Source organism: Lissotriton vulgaris, unplaced genomic scaffold (assembly GCF_964263255.1).
Source record: "Lissotriton vulgaris unplaced genomic scaffold, aLisVul1.2 SCAFFOLD_1449, whole genome shotgun sequence".
Classification (NCBI taxonomy): Eukaryota; Metazoa; Chordata; class Amphibia; order Caudata; family Salamandridae; genus Lissotriton; species Lissotriton vulgaris.
This window is the reverse complement of record NW_028249667.1, coordinates 532,040-549,042: the sequence shown is the minus strand read 5'-3', so window position 1 is coordinate 549,042 and position 17,003 is coordinate 532,040.

Sequence of the window (17,003 nt, the reverse complement as noted above, 5' to 3'; positions counted from 1 at the left end):
TGGACATGTAGGTATTCCAGATGTGCTGGAATACCGATTCGGATGATTTCGGTATTTACCGATTTGGTAAATACCGAATCGGTAATGCCCATTCAAGGAATGAATGGGCATTACCGATTCGGTATTTACCGAATCGGTAAATACCGATTTTCACAAGGGTGCAGGGGGTGTCACTTTGAAACCCTCTGGCACCCCCAAAACAGGCTCGGGTGCCATGTGGCAGGCATACATGCCCTAAGGGCAGGTCTGCCTGTCACATGGCATAGGTGTGCATGCACACATGTGCATGCACACCGGAATCAGTATTTTACCATCAAATTGGATTTGATGGTAAAATACCGATTCGGTAAGGCTTCTGGGACTCTGAAGAGTCCCACCTACATCTGGGTGGCTCAGATTCGGTAAATTTACAGATTTTTTATTTTACCGAATCGGTAAAATTACCGAATCGGTAATTTTACCGATTCGGTAAAATAATGCCCCCTACATACCTATCACCTATTTACCGATCGGTAACGGCCGAAAATACCGATTTTCGGCCGTTACCGACCGACCTACATCTAGCCCTAAAATATTACATGATCTCTAAAAAGCAAGTCTTATCAGCTAAAAACGAATTACTATCATGCATTTACAATTAGATGTCTACGCTTGTGCCACATAGCTGCCAGGAATTGTGAAACTGCAAATACAATGGGTCTGGTCGTATAGGTTTTTAAAACTCTAAAAGCATGCATACACTGTACAAAACCCAAGTTCTTGCACAGGGGTACCAGCCAGTACTTCCTGGAGTTACAGTAAGCTGGGCAAAAGAAGAGTATGTGCAATTTATTTTATATGTCACAACTACACCCAGGGCAGTTTCTCAGTGTACAGGCGGACCATTTGCTAGTAAAGGCTCTTATAGGTAGAGTACCATACCTCCATTGTACATACAGTTTCCTGGCTAAAATAGGATAAATATCATCCATGAAGTGCTCAAAATGATATGAGTCTTTGGTCATTAAAAAAGAATTGGTTAAAGTGCCAACATCAGGGTTAAACAAAGCAGCAGTTAATTTGTTATCAGCGAATACCCTAGTAAGGGATTTGCGTGAGACCATATTACAACTCTTCTCAGGATCATGCCATAAGGCAGATAATCCCAGCCTCACACATTCACTCTTTATAAACATGAGCCAAGAGATTTTAACTACACTTCAGTAGGTTAGTATTTGTTTAAGTTCTAGCCTTTAGTTGAGCAGCTCTGGGGTTATCCAGAGCCTACGTCAAAACCTAAGCGGTTTAAGAGCTAGTTCGTCTTCAATAGGTCTCAACCCTAAGTCGAGCCTCCGAGGGAGGAGCGGGGTGCTGGGTGGAAGAGCCAACTATTGTCCTAAAAATTTATTCTCCGTTTTGACAATTTCAGGCCTACAAGAATATCCCCATAGCTCCCCACCATACAGAATTGCAGCCATTGTTTGGGTTTTATAGATCTCCAGGGGGGGACCAACTGGTTTACGCGTGGACAAATTGGAAAGCTTGAGGATTCCCCCAGGGAGCTGTGCAAGTTTAATTTGTAACTTGATTTGCTGGGGGCCCCATGACAAGTCCTCATTAATGGTTACCCCCAGATATTCAAAAGTTGACACCCTTTCTAGTCTGGTTGTACCCAAGCTAGGATTGGGCCGAGTAGTTGCAGGGGGTTGAAGATCATGAATTTGGTTTTATTAACATTTATCTCCAACCCCCGGCCTCTGCAAAAATCCTAAAAGCCATCCAGTATGCGCTCAATCCCCATGAGAGACTTAGACAGCAGAAGGGTGTCGTCTGCAAACATGATCGCCGGCACCCTGCTGCCTGCCAACTTCGGGGCGTCATTATGGTGTACATCATCTACATGGGCGATTACCCCGTTGACATAGAGGCAGAACAGGGTAGGTGCCAATACGCACCCATGCCTTACACCCCTGTCAACGGGGAACCTAGATGACAATGCCCCGTTCTTCCCACATCTAACCTGCGCAACATTTTCCTCGTGTAGCCTCATCAGAATAGTTAGAAGATGGGCCGGTATACCCATTTCATGGAGCACAGACCATAGTTTCCGCCGGGGGACTAGGTCAATAGCAGAGTGGAGGTCCACGAACACCATATAGAGGCTGCCACCCTCTACTGTCACTGTTTCCCAGAATAGTAGAGCTAAACGGAAGATTTAGTCCATTGTGTAGGTGTTCTTCCTGAATCCTGCTTGATATGGACTAAGGATTGCGTGCTCCTCGATCCAATCCTGGATACGATCTAAAATTTGTCGCGCCAAGACTTTTTGCGGGACATCAATAAGGCTGATGGGCCTGTAGTTGGCTGGGAGCAGAGGGGAGCCATTCTTAAATATAGGGACAATTTCTGCCCCCAGCCAAGTACAGGGAACCACCATACCCCTCAGGATTGCTTTAAAACGTATTTGTAAATACGGGCCCCAGATCTTCGGTTTGTGTCTGAAGAGGTCACCGGGAAGTTTGTCGAGACCTGGAGCTTTTCCCACAGCAAGTTTTGCGATGGCGTTGCACACCTCCTCAACAGTAAATTCTAGCTCCTCAGACTGGGGGAGGGGAGCCGGCAGTACCGGTGTGCCTTCCATACCTTTCTCTATAGAGTATAGGGCCTGGAAATGATCTTCCCATACTTTGGCTTCTATGTTTGGTTCAATAACCGATTTCGGTTCCCTACAACCAGTATTAACTATAGACCAAAATCTCCGTGCATCCCTGGTTTCGAGGGCGACAGTTAGACTGGTCCACTTCTCTTGATCCCATTCTTGCTTTGCATGCTTAGTTACTTCTTTATAGTGTGTTCTCTTGGCTTGAATTTGAACTTTATTATTGCTTAACTTTAAGGCCTGAACTAACTCAGTCTTGGCCTTTCTACATGCTGCATTATACCAAGAGCTTGCAGGAGCCCTTTTTTTCCTAATAGCCACCGGGGGGTTGAATACCTCTGTTAAATTACATACTAATTCCCTATGAAGACCCTGCAATTTAGCATCGTAGTCGGGGGGCGAGGGTTGAGTATTTAAAACATCAACCTCCACAAACAGAGGTACGATTCGTTTGTATACTTTACAAAGTTCTTCCGGGTTCGCCACTATTTTATCCCACCTAACTCTGTGTCTATTATTTGATAGTATAATCCTGTCGCCCGAATCTCCCTGATTAGTCATGCCATTCTTACTAGGAGCGGTACAAAAGGGGGTGGTGATGGACGGAGCATCTTAATCAATCAAACACTCACACCCAGTCAAAAGATCTGGGTTTAATCCATCACCGTTCTTTAGCCCACTCTGCCACCCCAGTTCAGACATGGCTATATGCAAATCAGTCTGACCCTGTCCCTCATGGGAACAGTCCAGCCTGAACTGCCAAGCCATGTCTTCCCTGGACCAGAAACAAGCTTCCGTGAACCGGTTTCTGGCATTCCAGCCGTCTTCAGCCCGGCTTGCTTGAATCCAGTGGCAAAGTGAGCAAGGGGCTCACGTCTGAGCATACCCTGCCACACTTATGGCGGCCAAAAGCGGTACAAAAGGGGGTGGTGATGGACGGAGCATCTGAATCAATCAAACACTCACACCCAGTCAAAAGATCTGGGTTTAATCCATCACCGTTCTTTAGCCCACTCTGCCACCCCAGTTCAGACATGGCTATATGCAAATCCGTCTGACCCTGTGCCTCATGGGAACAGTCCAGCCCGAACTGCCAAGCCATGTCTTCCCTGGACCGGAAACAAGCTTCCGAGGACCGGTTTCTGGCATTGCAGCCGTCTTCAGCCCGGCTTGCTTGAATCCAGTGGCAAAGTGAGCAAGGGACTCACGTCTGAGCATACCCTGCCACACTTATGGCGGCCAAAAGCGGTACAAAAGAGGGTGGTGATGGACGGAGCATCTGAATCAATCAAACACTCACACCCAGTCAAAAGATCTGGGTATAATCCATCACCATTCTTTAGCCCACTCTGCCACCCCAGTTCAGACATGGCCATATGCAAATCAGTCTGACCCTGTGCCTCATGGGAACAGTCCAGCCCGAACTGCCAAGCCATGTCTTCCCTGGACCGGAAACAAGCTTCCGAGGACCGGTTTCTGGCATTGCAGCCGTCTTCAGCCCGGCTTGCTTGAATCCAGTGGCAAAGTGAGCAAGGGACTCACGTCTGAGCATACCCTGCCACACTTATGGCGGCCAAAAGTGGTACAAAAGGGGGTGGTGATGGACGGAGCATCTGAATCAATCAAACACTCACACCCAGTCAAAAGATCTGGGTTTAATCCATCACCGTTCTTTAGCCCACTCTGCCACCCCAGTTCAGACATGGCTATATGCAAATCCGTCTGACCCTGTGCCTCATGGGAACAGTCCAGCCCGAACTGCCAAGCCATGTCTTCCCTGGACCGGAAACAAGCTTCCGAGGACCGGTTTCTGGCATTGCAGCCGTCTTCAGCCCGGCTTGCTTGAATCCAGTGGCAAAGTGAGCAAGGGACTCACGTCTGAGCATACCCTGCCACACTTATAGCGGCCAAAAGCGGTACAAAAGAGGGTGGTGATGGACGGAGCATCTGAATCAATCAAACACTCACACCCAGTCAAAAGATCTGGGTATAATCCATCACCATTCTTTAGCCCACTCTGCCACCCCAGTTCAGACATGGCCATATGCAAATCAGTCTGACCCTGTGCCTCATGGGAACAGTCCAGCCCGAACTGCCAAGCCATGTCTTCCCTGGACCGGAAACAAGCTTCCGAGGACCGGTTTCTGGCATTCCAGCCGTCTTCAGCCCGGCTTGCTTGAATCCAGTGGCAAAGTGAGCAAGGGACTCACGTCTGAGCATACCTTGCCACACTTATGGCGTCCAAAAGCGGTACAAAAGGGGGTGGTGATGGACGGAGCATCTGAATCAATCAAACACTCACACCCAGTCAAAAGATCTGGGTTTAATCCATCACCGTGCTTTAGCCCACTCTGCCACCCCAGTTCAGACATGGCCATATGCAAATCAGTCTGACCCTGTCCCTCATAGGAACAGTCCAGCCCGAACTGCCAAGCCATGTCTTCCCTGGACGGGAAACAAGCTTCCGAGGACCGGTTTCTGGCATTCCAGCCGTCTTCAGCCCGGCTTGCTTGAATCCAGTGGCAAAGTGAGCAAGGGACTCACGTCTGAGCATACCCTGCCACACTTATGGCGGCCAAAAGCGGTACAAAAGGGGGTGGTGATGGACGGAGCATCTGAATCAATCAAACACTCACACCCAGTCAAAAGATCTGGGTATAATCCATCACCGTTCTTTAGCCCACTCTGCCACCCCAGTTCAGACATGGCCATATGCAAATCAGTCTGACCCTGTGCCTCATGGGAACAGTCCAGCCCGAACTGCTGGGTATACTCAGACGTGAGTCCCAGGCTCTCCACACCACTGGAGTCAAGCTATGCATATAGCCAGTGTCTAACCCAGGGTGGTGTGGAGTGCAAAAAAATGATGGATTTAGGCCCAGATCCTTGTACTGGGGTGAATGTATGACATTGTTCTACATTCTGTCCATCAACTGTGTTTTTTGCAATTTTCACCCCGAGTGTGCTGGGTATACTCAGACGTGAGTCCCAGGCTCTCCACACCACTGGAGTCAAGTTATCCAGGCGGATGAAGGCTGATAGCCAGAAACCGGTCCTTGGATGCTTGATTCCGGTCTGGGAAAGACATGGCTTGGTAGTTCGGACTGGACTGTTCCCCTGAGGCACAGGGTCAGAGCTGATTTGCATATAGCCAGTGTCTAACCCAGGGTGGTGTGGAGTGCAAAAAAATGATGGATTTAGGCCCAGATCCTTGTACTGGGGTGAATGTATGACATTGTTCTACATTCTATCCATCAACTGTGTTTTTTGCAATTTTCACCCCGAGTCTGCTGGGTATACTCAGACGTGAGTCCTAGGCTCTCCACACCACTGGAGTCAAGCTATCCAGGCTGATGAAGGCTGATAGCCAGAAACCGGTCCTTGGATGCTTGATTCCGATCTGGGAAAGACATGGCTTGGTAGTTCGGACTGGACTGTTCCCATGAGGCACAGGGTCAGAGCTTATTTGCATATAGCCAGTGTCTAACCCAGGGTGGTGTGGAGTGCAAAAAAATGATGGATTTAGGCCCAGATCCTTGTACTGGGGTGAATGTATGACATTGTTCTACATTCTGTCCATCAACTGTGTTTTTTGCCATCTTCACCCCGAGTGTGCTGGGTATACTCAGACGTGAGTCCCAGGCTTTCCATACCACTGGAGTCAAGCTATCCAGGCTGATGAAGGCTGATAGCCAGAAACCGGTCCTTGGATGCTTGATTCCGGTCTGGAAAAGACATGGCTTGGTAGTTCGGACTGGACTGTTTCCATGAGGCACAGGGTCAGAGCTGATTTGCATATAGCCAGTGTCTAACCCAGGGTGGTGTGGAGTGCAAAAAAATGATGGATTTAGGACCAGATCCTTGTACTGGGGTGAATGTATGACATTGTTCTACATTCTGTCCAGCAACTGTGTTTTTTGCAATTTTCACCCGAGTGTGCTGGGTATTCTCAGACGTGAGTCCCAGGCTCTCCACACCACTGGAGTCAAGCTATCCAGGCTGATGAAGGCTGATAGCCAGAAACCGGTCCTTGGATGCTTGATTCTGGTCTGGGAAAGACATGGCTTGGTAGTTCGGACTGGACTGTTCCCATGAGGCACAGGGTCAGAGCTGATTTGCATATAGCCAGTATCTAACCCAGGGTGGTGTGGAGTGCAACAAATGATGGATTTAGGCCCAGATCCTTGTACTGGGGTGAATGTATGACATTGTTCTACATTCTGTCCATCAACCGTGTTTTTTGCATTCTTACTGGGAGCAGCATGAACCAGCTCCAAAGTTAGCGCATTAGGATCGCTCTCCGCTCTTGTATTGACGTTAAGGTCGATCACCTTGGACCACAGCAGTGTCTCGACCAGAATATAATCGAGACGTGACTCGTGTCCAATTTTAATAAATGTGCACTTTGCTGGGGTATCAGAGTGCGTGCGGCCTTTGCAGGCCTTAATAGAATGATTTAAAGTTAGGGCCATTATCTGGATTGCTAGAGGTGACCATGACTTTGGTGGTGGAGACTGGCTCGCTGGAATAGCCCAATATTCATCCTCAGCCGCTAAGACTCCATCCTTCATCCCCAGTAGGGGCTCAAAGTGACAATTCAAGTCACCCCCTACCAGTAGGTGCATATCACTAGGAAGGGTGTACAAAAAATGCGACAGCACCTCAATAGTACTAGATTCGCTAGTTACACTTACAGGCCGAGAATAGACATTTACAAGGGCAAGCTTGAAAGCATTTGGCCATACAAGCACTACACACTGGACATCTTCCGAGTTCGTAATCAAAGTTTTAGCGGTACAACCCAGATGCGAGTCAACCCAGGTGGTCAGGCCTCCTGTAGGTCGCCCCCCCCCCAACGAGCAGGAACGTGGAATGCAGCATAGCCTTTACGAAATTGCTCCTCTCGTGCCCAGGTCTCTTGAAAGAGACAGATGTCATTCTTGTCCACAAATGTTTCCCACGCTGGGCAGGCGGTTTTGTTTGGTAGGCCTGCAACATTCCACGACAATATTATTAGGATACCTACACTGGTATCACCACTCCCCATTGGGCCATTTTCACACGAACTTGTCGGCAAGAGATCCGATGTTTGGCCGATCACAGTTCTACTAGATGGCTGAACACTACTGCCTATGATAATGCCTGTATTAGGCGAATGAGTATCTGAGGTTTCCCGAGTTATCTGACAGCTGGCAGCCTTCGTAGTTCTGCCATTAAGTGCATATGTCTTTTCTTGGGAGATCGCCCCAGAACCACCATTATATGGATATCTCTTGTCTTGGGAGGTCCCCCCGGAACCCACCTGCTTATACTGTAGTCAGTCTACCATATCCAGGCAACTGTATCTATTTTGAGTACAAGTATAACTGGGTGCGTAAGATTGTACCAGCCTACCCCTGTCAGCCCTACCCACTCCTCTGGGCTCTACCAGGATCCAGTCCTGAGCCATGTCTGGTTTGTGGGACGATGAGTAGAAATATGAGAGTGGGAAAGGCCAGATAGCTCACCCAGGGTTGTGATGCATCCATTCACAGATGTGCACCACAGTCCGTGGGTCCCTAAAATTTACCAGTACACAATCGCCCTTTATAGTCTTTGGCCTGTGCCCCACCCAGTATACCTTACGGACCATCAGTATTTCACTAATGATGTGAGCCGGGAGTGGCCTATTTCTGTTAAGCCAATCAGAGACTTTATTTTTTAATGAAACAAAGGATTCCCTACTAGCATCATTTAGTTCGGGGACCCCTGTTAGGACCACAAGGTACTGGCTCGATTCTGGGGGCAAGTCAATTCTAATCTCTCTAGAAGAGCTTCTAACAGAGTGGTCTTGGCAATCCTCCTTTGGCTTTTCACTATTTGCCACCATCATTGTGTTATCATGAGAGACCACTAGAACATTTTCTAGGGAGGCCACTGGTATTAGCTGCTCTGTACTGGCCACATTAACAGAAGATGTCTCAGCTGCTGATACAAGATTTTGAGGGGATGCCCCCCTGTTCTTCACCCAAAGTCATATTATTATGCTTAAGGCAGTCCGCTGTTTCCGAAGTTGTTTTTTCAATGTTAGACAACCGTAGCTCAATCTGCGAAAGTCTGGTTTCAAAAGGTTGAAGCGATAACCTTAGAAGAGTGCCCAGTCTTAGAAAAATGAATCATCGGTTGCGGCTAATACGGCGATGGAATTTGCCGTTCCTGCAATATTTGCAATTGATGATTGTATATAATTTTTATCCGTAACTTTCAGAACCTCTGGTGCCTGGCCTGGGTTGGTGGACTCACCATTCATAGTCCACTTTGCAAGCTTGGGCCTCCTACTACCGATGGTGGCCGCAGCCCCTCGCTTGCCCTTAGGTATCGCCCTCTTTCGTGTCCCCCGCAACTGCCGAGTATTGGGCCTTTCCAGGGTACTGTCCGTTGTTGACACTGCAGTGATCTCTTTCGCTGGTACTAACTGGGACTCATAAGTTGGAAATGCAAACCCTTGGTCATGGGCAGTCTCTACATTTTGTAAAGTAACGGGCACTTCGATGGTGGCAGTTGGTGGCATCCGCTCAGGTGTGCGAGCATTTGCGAACTGGCCCATGGAGGATATTTTTGCTGTGGCAATTTCGTGAGAAAGATGGCGCTCAATGAGGGTTATCTCATGATCAATAGCAGAATTGGCTTTAGTGAAAAAATTATCCAGTGTCCCTACAAGGTGGCCCCCCGAAGTCACAGCCTTGCTACTGCTTTCACGCCCGGCATTTTTCCCTGGGAGACATAATAATTCAACAGGTACTTACAGATGCAGGGAGAGCCACAATATGTAACAGGCCAGATGAAAGAGGGGTGGCCCGGTCTGGTCTCCTCCGGGCTGCAACAGGCTGAAACGGGCCCGCCCCGCGCTCACCCGCGCACGTCCCGCGACGCGAGAAATCAGCGTGATTTAAATACACTGAATAGGAGGAGGGCGGGAAGAGGATCCAGCTGTGATTGATTCTAGGGCTGCTGGTCCTCGCAGTCCCGGTGCGCAATCCTCTGAGGGCAAGACAAGGCAGCAAAGTCCACACTGCTGCGAGCGGCTCCTGCGGAGCGGGGGCCGCGAGCAGTTTTCTGACGGCAGGAGGAGGGCAGGAAGAGGACCCAGCTGTGAGTGATTCTAGGGCTGCTGGTCCTCGCAGTCCCGGTACGCAATCCTCTGAGGGCAAGACAAGGCAGCAAAGTCCACACCGCTGCGAGCAATTACTTGGATTACCGACAAGCTCCCCTTTGGTTCCATTGCATATGGACCTATCAATCAATCAGGAGTTTGTTAAAGCGCGACTACTCACCCGTGAGGGTCTCAAGGCGCTAGGAGTGGGGGGGGATAGGGGGGGTGCAGGTTCCATTCCATTAATGAGGGGGTCTGTCGAAGAGCCAGGTTTTGAGGTTTCTTGCGAAGATGGGGAGCGATGTTGTCTGTCTGAGGTGGAGCGAAAGGGCGTTCCATGCTTTGGCCGGGAGGAAGGAGAAGGAGCGGCCTCCCGATCTGGTCTTTCTGGTGCGAGGGACCACGGCGTAGGAAAGCTGGGCTGATCGTAGGGTCCTTTGGGGTGCGTGGAATTTGAGTCGGCTGTTCAGGTATGCTGGTCCGGTGCCGTGGAGGGCCTTGTGTGCGTGGGTGAGCATCTTAAAGGTGATTCTCGCCTCGACGGGGAGCCAGTGGAGTGTGCGCAGGTGCTGGGAGATTTGGCAGTGTTTTGGCAGGTTGAGGACCAGTCTTGCGGCGGCGTTCTGGATGTTCTGTGGGGTTAGATCCATTGATGAGGTAATTGCCTGCAGGCCACTACTCTTCTGGCGGCGCCTTTGGGTAACACCGGAATTGTCCGAGTATAGATTAGAGCTTTCGGAAATCCTGAGACTCCCCGGCTCAGGAAAACTGCCATGGCTTCTATTTGTCAGGGAGAGCCTCTATGAAATAGGTTTAAAACAATTATGGGACAATCCTGATACAGCTTATTTGAGTATATCACGTAAGTCATTGAGTACTAGCTATTGGGGCAGACTATCCGCAAAACTTCATGCAGAACCCACATTCGGCACTCTCACTTCACTCTTCCTGGATGTAATAGATACTTGCAGGCTGGAGACATGTTTCGACGAAATTCGCCCGGCACTGGGAAGGAAACTATGGGCTAGATGTAGGTAAATCTTTTTTACCGATTCTAAAATACCGAATTTTACGGATTCGGTATTTTAGAATCGATAAATTAGATGTAGGTAATAATTCGGTATTTTTTACCGAATCGGTAAGATTCGGTAATTACCGAATCTGTATTTACCGATTCCGTATTTGCCATTGATTCCTATGGGCCTGGAGGCCCATAGGATTGAATGTCAATTACCGAATCGGTAATTACCGATTCGGTAAATACCGAAAAATTCAAGGGTGGCAGGGTGTCACTTTGACACCCTGTTGCACCCCTGATTAGTGCTTGTGTGCCATGTGTCACACATACATGCCCTAAGGACCCTAAGGGCATGTATGTGTGCCACATGGCACAGGTGTAAATGTACATATTTGCATTTACATAGGAATTCGTTATTTACCACCAACTAATAGTTGGTGGTAAATAACGAATCCTTAAAACCCTGTAGCACTGTTTACAGTGCTACCTACATCTCAAAACACAGATTCGGTAATTTTACCGATTCGGTAAAATTACCGATTCGGTAAATTTACAGATTCTGTAAATTTATTGATTCTGTAAATTTACTGAATCTGGTTTTTTTAATGCCCTACATCTCAGTATCCAAATACTGGTCAGTAACAGCCGAAAATCTGTATTTCCGGCCGTTACCGGCTGGTATTTGGATACCTACATCTGGCCCTATATGTGCAGTTTCACCATGGCTGCCTCCCCCTGCTTGCTATCACGGGTAAATGGTCAGGCAGAAACACAAGTGGGTGTCCGGCATGTAACAAGTGTGATGAGTCCGAATTCTACTTGTTCTTTTTTTGCCCGGGGTATCAAATAGCAAGACATAGATGGCTGCTTCAGCAGTGTAAAAACCTAGGCACAGCCCATTGCATGGAAGCATTTAGAATCTTAAAATACAACACAGATTCTCATATAGTCTTTGCAGTTTCACGTTGTTTGAGTTCCATGTGGTGGGTTAGGAGAAACTTCCTTAAGATGCACGACCAAGGATCTGACTGTGCCTGATTTTTCTATCAGCCTTTAATCTGACAATGTATTATCTTTGATGAATTTTTTTTATTCTTTTTTATTTTTTTAACTTTTTTAACCTGTTTGTATATATTTGTTAATTAAACAACAGGGGGTGGTGATGGACAGAGTTTCTGAATTAAGCAGAATACTTTCACCCAGTCAAGAGATCAGGGCTTAATCCAACACCGTTTTTTAGCTCACTGCACCATCCCAGCTCAGAACCTGGCTATATGCAAATTAGTCTGTCCCTGGCCCAGTGTATCATGGGAACAGGGCAAACCAAACTACCAAGCCAATTCTTTCACTGGGAAGGAAACAAGCTACCGGGGACCGGTTTCTGGCATTTCAGCCAGGCTCTCCACACCACTGGAGTCAAGCTATCCAGGCTGAAGAAGGCTGATAGCCAGAAACCGGTCCTTGGATGCTTGATTCCGGTCTGGGAAAGACATGGCTTGGTAGTTCGGACTGGACTGTTCCCATGAGGCACAGGGTCAGAGCTGATTTGCATATAGCCAGTGTCTAACCCAGGGTGGTGTGGAGTGCAAAAAAACGATGGATTTAGGCCCAGATCTTTGTACTAGGGTGAATGTAAGACATTGTTCTGCGTTCTGTCCATCAACTGTGTTTTTTGTATATATTTGTGGCTGTTCTTTTATGGTGAAAAACCAAAAGAAAGAAATATTGGTATGGTATGATAAGACAAAGATGAGAGATAGAGTACAGGCCAGCTGCTTGAGGGAGACAGGTAAGCTAACTGAGGCGAAGGAGAGGCCGCAATCCACCCACAACTCAGATGACGAACCTCAAAGGCGCCACAGCGGCACACCAAACAAAACTAGATACATTTGCGCACCCTAAGTTAGATACCCCGATGGAAGAGAGCGATGACCAGTGTCATAACCTGACAACTGATGAATGAGGCACCACAATGCAAGACATAATGAATGCACTACAAGGGGTGCGCTCAGCACTAGAAACCAAGATCGACACGGTCGCCTCGAAATTGACGCTGATGCACGCTGACCTACGTAACCTGGGGGACAGAGTAAAAGCCACTGAGGACTCTATATCCACACTCCAGTCATCTACCAGAGACCTGTAGGCGCAGGTGGAAAAGCTCCAAACCACAATGACGGCACTGGAAGCAAGGCTAGAAGATTATAAAGGGCGCTCCCGCAGGAACAATGTTCCCATTATGGGGGTAACAGAAAATGCTGAGGGCTCTGCAGCAAACCTGTTTTTAGAGGAGCTGATCACAAAGCACCTTCAGCCCGAGGTCTCTCCAATCACTTTTCAGGGGAACGCTGTCATCGAGTGCCCGGTGGTCCACCTGGTGCAGGTGCACCCCCTCGTCCCATACAAGCCAGGATCTTTAATTTCAGGGACAGAGTTCTAATATTACAGGTGGCCCATTCGCCCCGACATATTATGATAATGCCACGATAACCTTCTTTTTGGACTTTACGCTTAAGGTCCAGAAACTGAGAAGCTCCTTCCTCAAAGTAAAAAAACGGCTCAGCGAAAAAGAACTGAAATATGCAATATTGCTTCCCACCAGACTCAGAGTGGCAGTGGAGGGGCAAACCTGGTTTTCCGACTCCCCTGAAGACGCCTGAGAATGGTTGGACAGGTGGAGGAAACCTGGAAACAACAGGAGCAACCCCCATCGCCCCCAAAAAAAGAGGAAGGTTGGAAACAGCCAGGGAAACCGCGAGGAGGGGAGTGTAACAGGTGACAAATGACCCGACAGTGTCCAGCCGGGATCTCTGCCCTCATCTTAATGTGATCAACATTGATGCCTTCTCTTCCAACTCCTTCTGCCTGCGCAGCAGTGTTCCCTAGGGCTCTTCACTTAGTCCCACCCTTTTTAATATTTATCTTGCTGATCTAGCTCCTATGGTTCAATCCTTTGGGTTTTCTCTCACATCATATGCGTCTGACACGCAAATCATGCTATCAGCCACTAAGAACACATGCAACACCAGCCTCTGCATTCATTACTGCATGAAACTTATCTATGACTGGATTAACAAGCACTGTCTTAAGCTCAATGCTAGGAAGACCAAGGTGATCTTACTGTGCAATAACCCCAATTTCTGGTTAGCCCCATGCTGGCCAGCAGACTTGGGACCCCTTCCTGTCCCCACCAGTAAAGCCAAAAGTCTGGGGGTCATCATTAATGATCACCTACTTTTAGACAATCAAATCAATTCAGTGGTCTCCTCTTCCTACAACATCTTGAGAATTCTTTAAAAATGTCTAATCTTTCTGCCTATGTCTGTGAGGAAGTCAGTGATTTCCACCTTAGTACTATCAAAGACTGATTATTGTAACAGCCTTTACTTGGGCCTGCAGGCCCAAAATCTGAACAAATTGCAGGTTCTCCAAAATTCTGCAGCCAGGCTGTTACTAGAAGTACCCAGGCAGAAGGTCAAAAATAGAATTAAATTCAAGGCCCTCTGTTTGACCTATAAAGGGCTATATGACTCTGGACCCACCTTTCCGAAGAACATCTTTCGCTGGTATACCCCAACTAGAAACCTAAGATCATCAGCATGTGTAGAATAAATTATATTAGATTTAAAAATCCAAATGGGGTGGCAGCAGCTTTGCAGGCAGAGCAGTTATATACTGGAACCTTCTGCCATTCTGCATAAGGTCTGACCCTTCCTTGCTTCAGTTTAGGAAACTATTGAAAACATGGCTTTTCAATCAGTAGGTTCTCTTGCTCTGCTCATCGTGGCTCACAGCATCAGCGCCAAGGCACCTTCGGGTATACGTGGCCCTTTACAAATTGGGTAACATAACATAACCTTATGTCAGAAACCGGCCCAAGCTGGGCTTGAGACAGTTTACCCAATCGATTACCAAGCCTCTGGAAAGTAAAGACTTGATCATCATAGAATCTCGGAAGCCACCCAAGAGACTACTTGCAGAGGTGGATTGTGCACACTGAAACGAATAGCAGCTTCAGAGGCAACTCAACGGAGCATGGGACAGAAGATCTAAGACCCTGATGAACTCTGCATGGTTGGGGGGTGGCCAGTTCTAGGTCGACATTGCAGGGGAGCAGGGAGGTGGGTGGCAGGGGATAGCTGATATAGTGGGGTTATTAGGATGTGTAAGTTTATTATAAGCCTAGTAAGGACAGAAAAACATGGTGGATGTCTCGCAAATCAAGTTGTTACAATACATAACGCTCCCCAGATGGCTCTAGGGCAACTTGTAGAAATCCCCATCGATCTACCACCCCCAAACAGATGACAAATGGGCGATGGGATTGCACAACACTGTTATATCTCTGGGTATATTTACAGATATTGTAGATGCACAGCAACTTGAAACTGAACAAGCCCCCCACTCAGGTCAAAATCCTTTCATGGAATGTGAATGGCTGAGGCGTCAAAATTAAACAGGGGGTGGTGTTGTATTACCTCAAGCAACAGGCACCTAAAGCCGCCCTTTTGCAAGAAATCCACATACAGGGAACATCCTACTGCACACTTAACAGATGGGGTTATAAACAAGTAGCTCAGGCTGGTTACACTAGGGACTCACGAGTGGTGGGCATCCTGTTGTGTAAATCCTTTCCATTCACAATATTGAAGGTGACGCAACACCCTTGCTTTATGACAATATCTGGATACTAGGAAGGCCGGCTCATAAATATCGTGTCCCTCTACATTACTCCAAGACTACACTCTCCCACCCTCGCTGACTTAGTTGCACACATAGTCAACCTGCCACAGGAGGAGCTGCTCATTAGAGGTGACTGTAATGCGTCTCTGAGTGGAGAAATAGACTGTTGGCCAGCCAGACAGAGAGATATTCTGGGGAAATCTCTGGCGGAGTTCCTGTCGGCGATTGGGCTGGTAGACGTCTGGCGAGCACGAAATCAAACTGCCCGAAAGTATACTTTCCACTCTGGGGTCCACAGGAGTCTGTCCCGCATAGGCTACAGATTTGGCTTAGCGGCTCAATTACCCATGTTTGGAGAGCTGACCTACTTCCCGAGGGGCATCTCTGACTACTCTCCAATTAGCGTCTCCTATTGAGAAGCACCCTCAAATAAGAGTAATCAAATGTCATTCGACCCATGGTATCTCAAAATATCGACCATTAGGGAAGACCTCTTGGAAACGACAATCAAATATTTAGAAGAAAATGAGGGATCAGTAGAATCTGATCGAATCTTATGGGAAGCCTTTAATGCAGTAATTAGAGGTCAAGGAGTCTCTCTGATATTCGGTCATAAAAAGGAGTGTAGTGTAGTTCCCATATTCCTAATAGGCTCTGCACATTGGAATAATATACACTATAGATTTCACATAGGACTGAGGTCAGTAAGTCTCTATCGAGTACATTAAACTTAATTGTGTGTGCTAGCTAACTCAGAGGTCACTAGAAACTTTCTCGAATAAACAAGAAGGGATTAGTCTCTGACAACCGCATAAACATGACAACTTTGTTTCCCTTAAAGTCGGAACAATATCTTCAGAGTAGTGGAAACAATAGGTAACTATTTCACTCAGTCAATCGTGCATGCTTTGTTTCTACAGAGTTGCACAGAAATAGAGAGACGGGCATTTCAATAAAAGAGGTTTATTGAACAGTCTTCTTTCTCATGCAAAAGAGGTGAACTGCTACAATCGTGAGACAGAATGCGAAGTATAATGCGTACAGCGTAAACAGTAATATAAAAAATACTGTAATAGCATTGTCTGTTGCTATGACATATATAAAAATACATATATAAATAACACAGGCTAAAATACTCAACTGGTGCTTCTAAAATACACCTACCCCGGTGTACCTAACCTAGGTCTAGTACGAGGGAAGAAGTAGGTGCTGTCTTTAGCTATAGTTTAGTTCTGCCAAGAATTGCCAAAGGTTTCTCTAGGTTCTAATCAGCTCCATACCTTAGAATGAGAGAGGTTGGTATCTCTTTCTCTGGACTTGATTTCCCAACACCCCGCAAGGGGAATCAGAAACATTGGAGCTGGCTTCTCGGCAGGAGAATAATAGCTTCTGGTCAGTGCGTCAGCTGGGGAGTTGGCTTCCTTCGGCACTTGCTGTGGCGAGCTGCGTTGTGCAAGTAGGTAGTCGAACTGCACCGAACCCCACTGTGCTTTGCCATAGCAAGTGAAGGTGTATTTATACCTTGAAGGTGT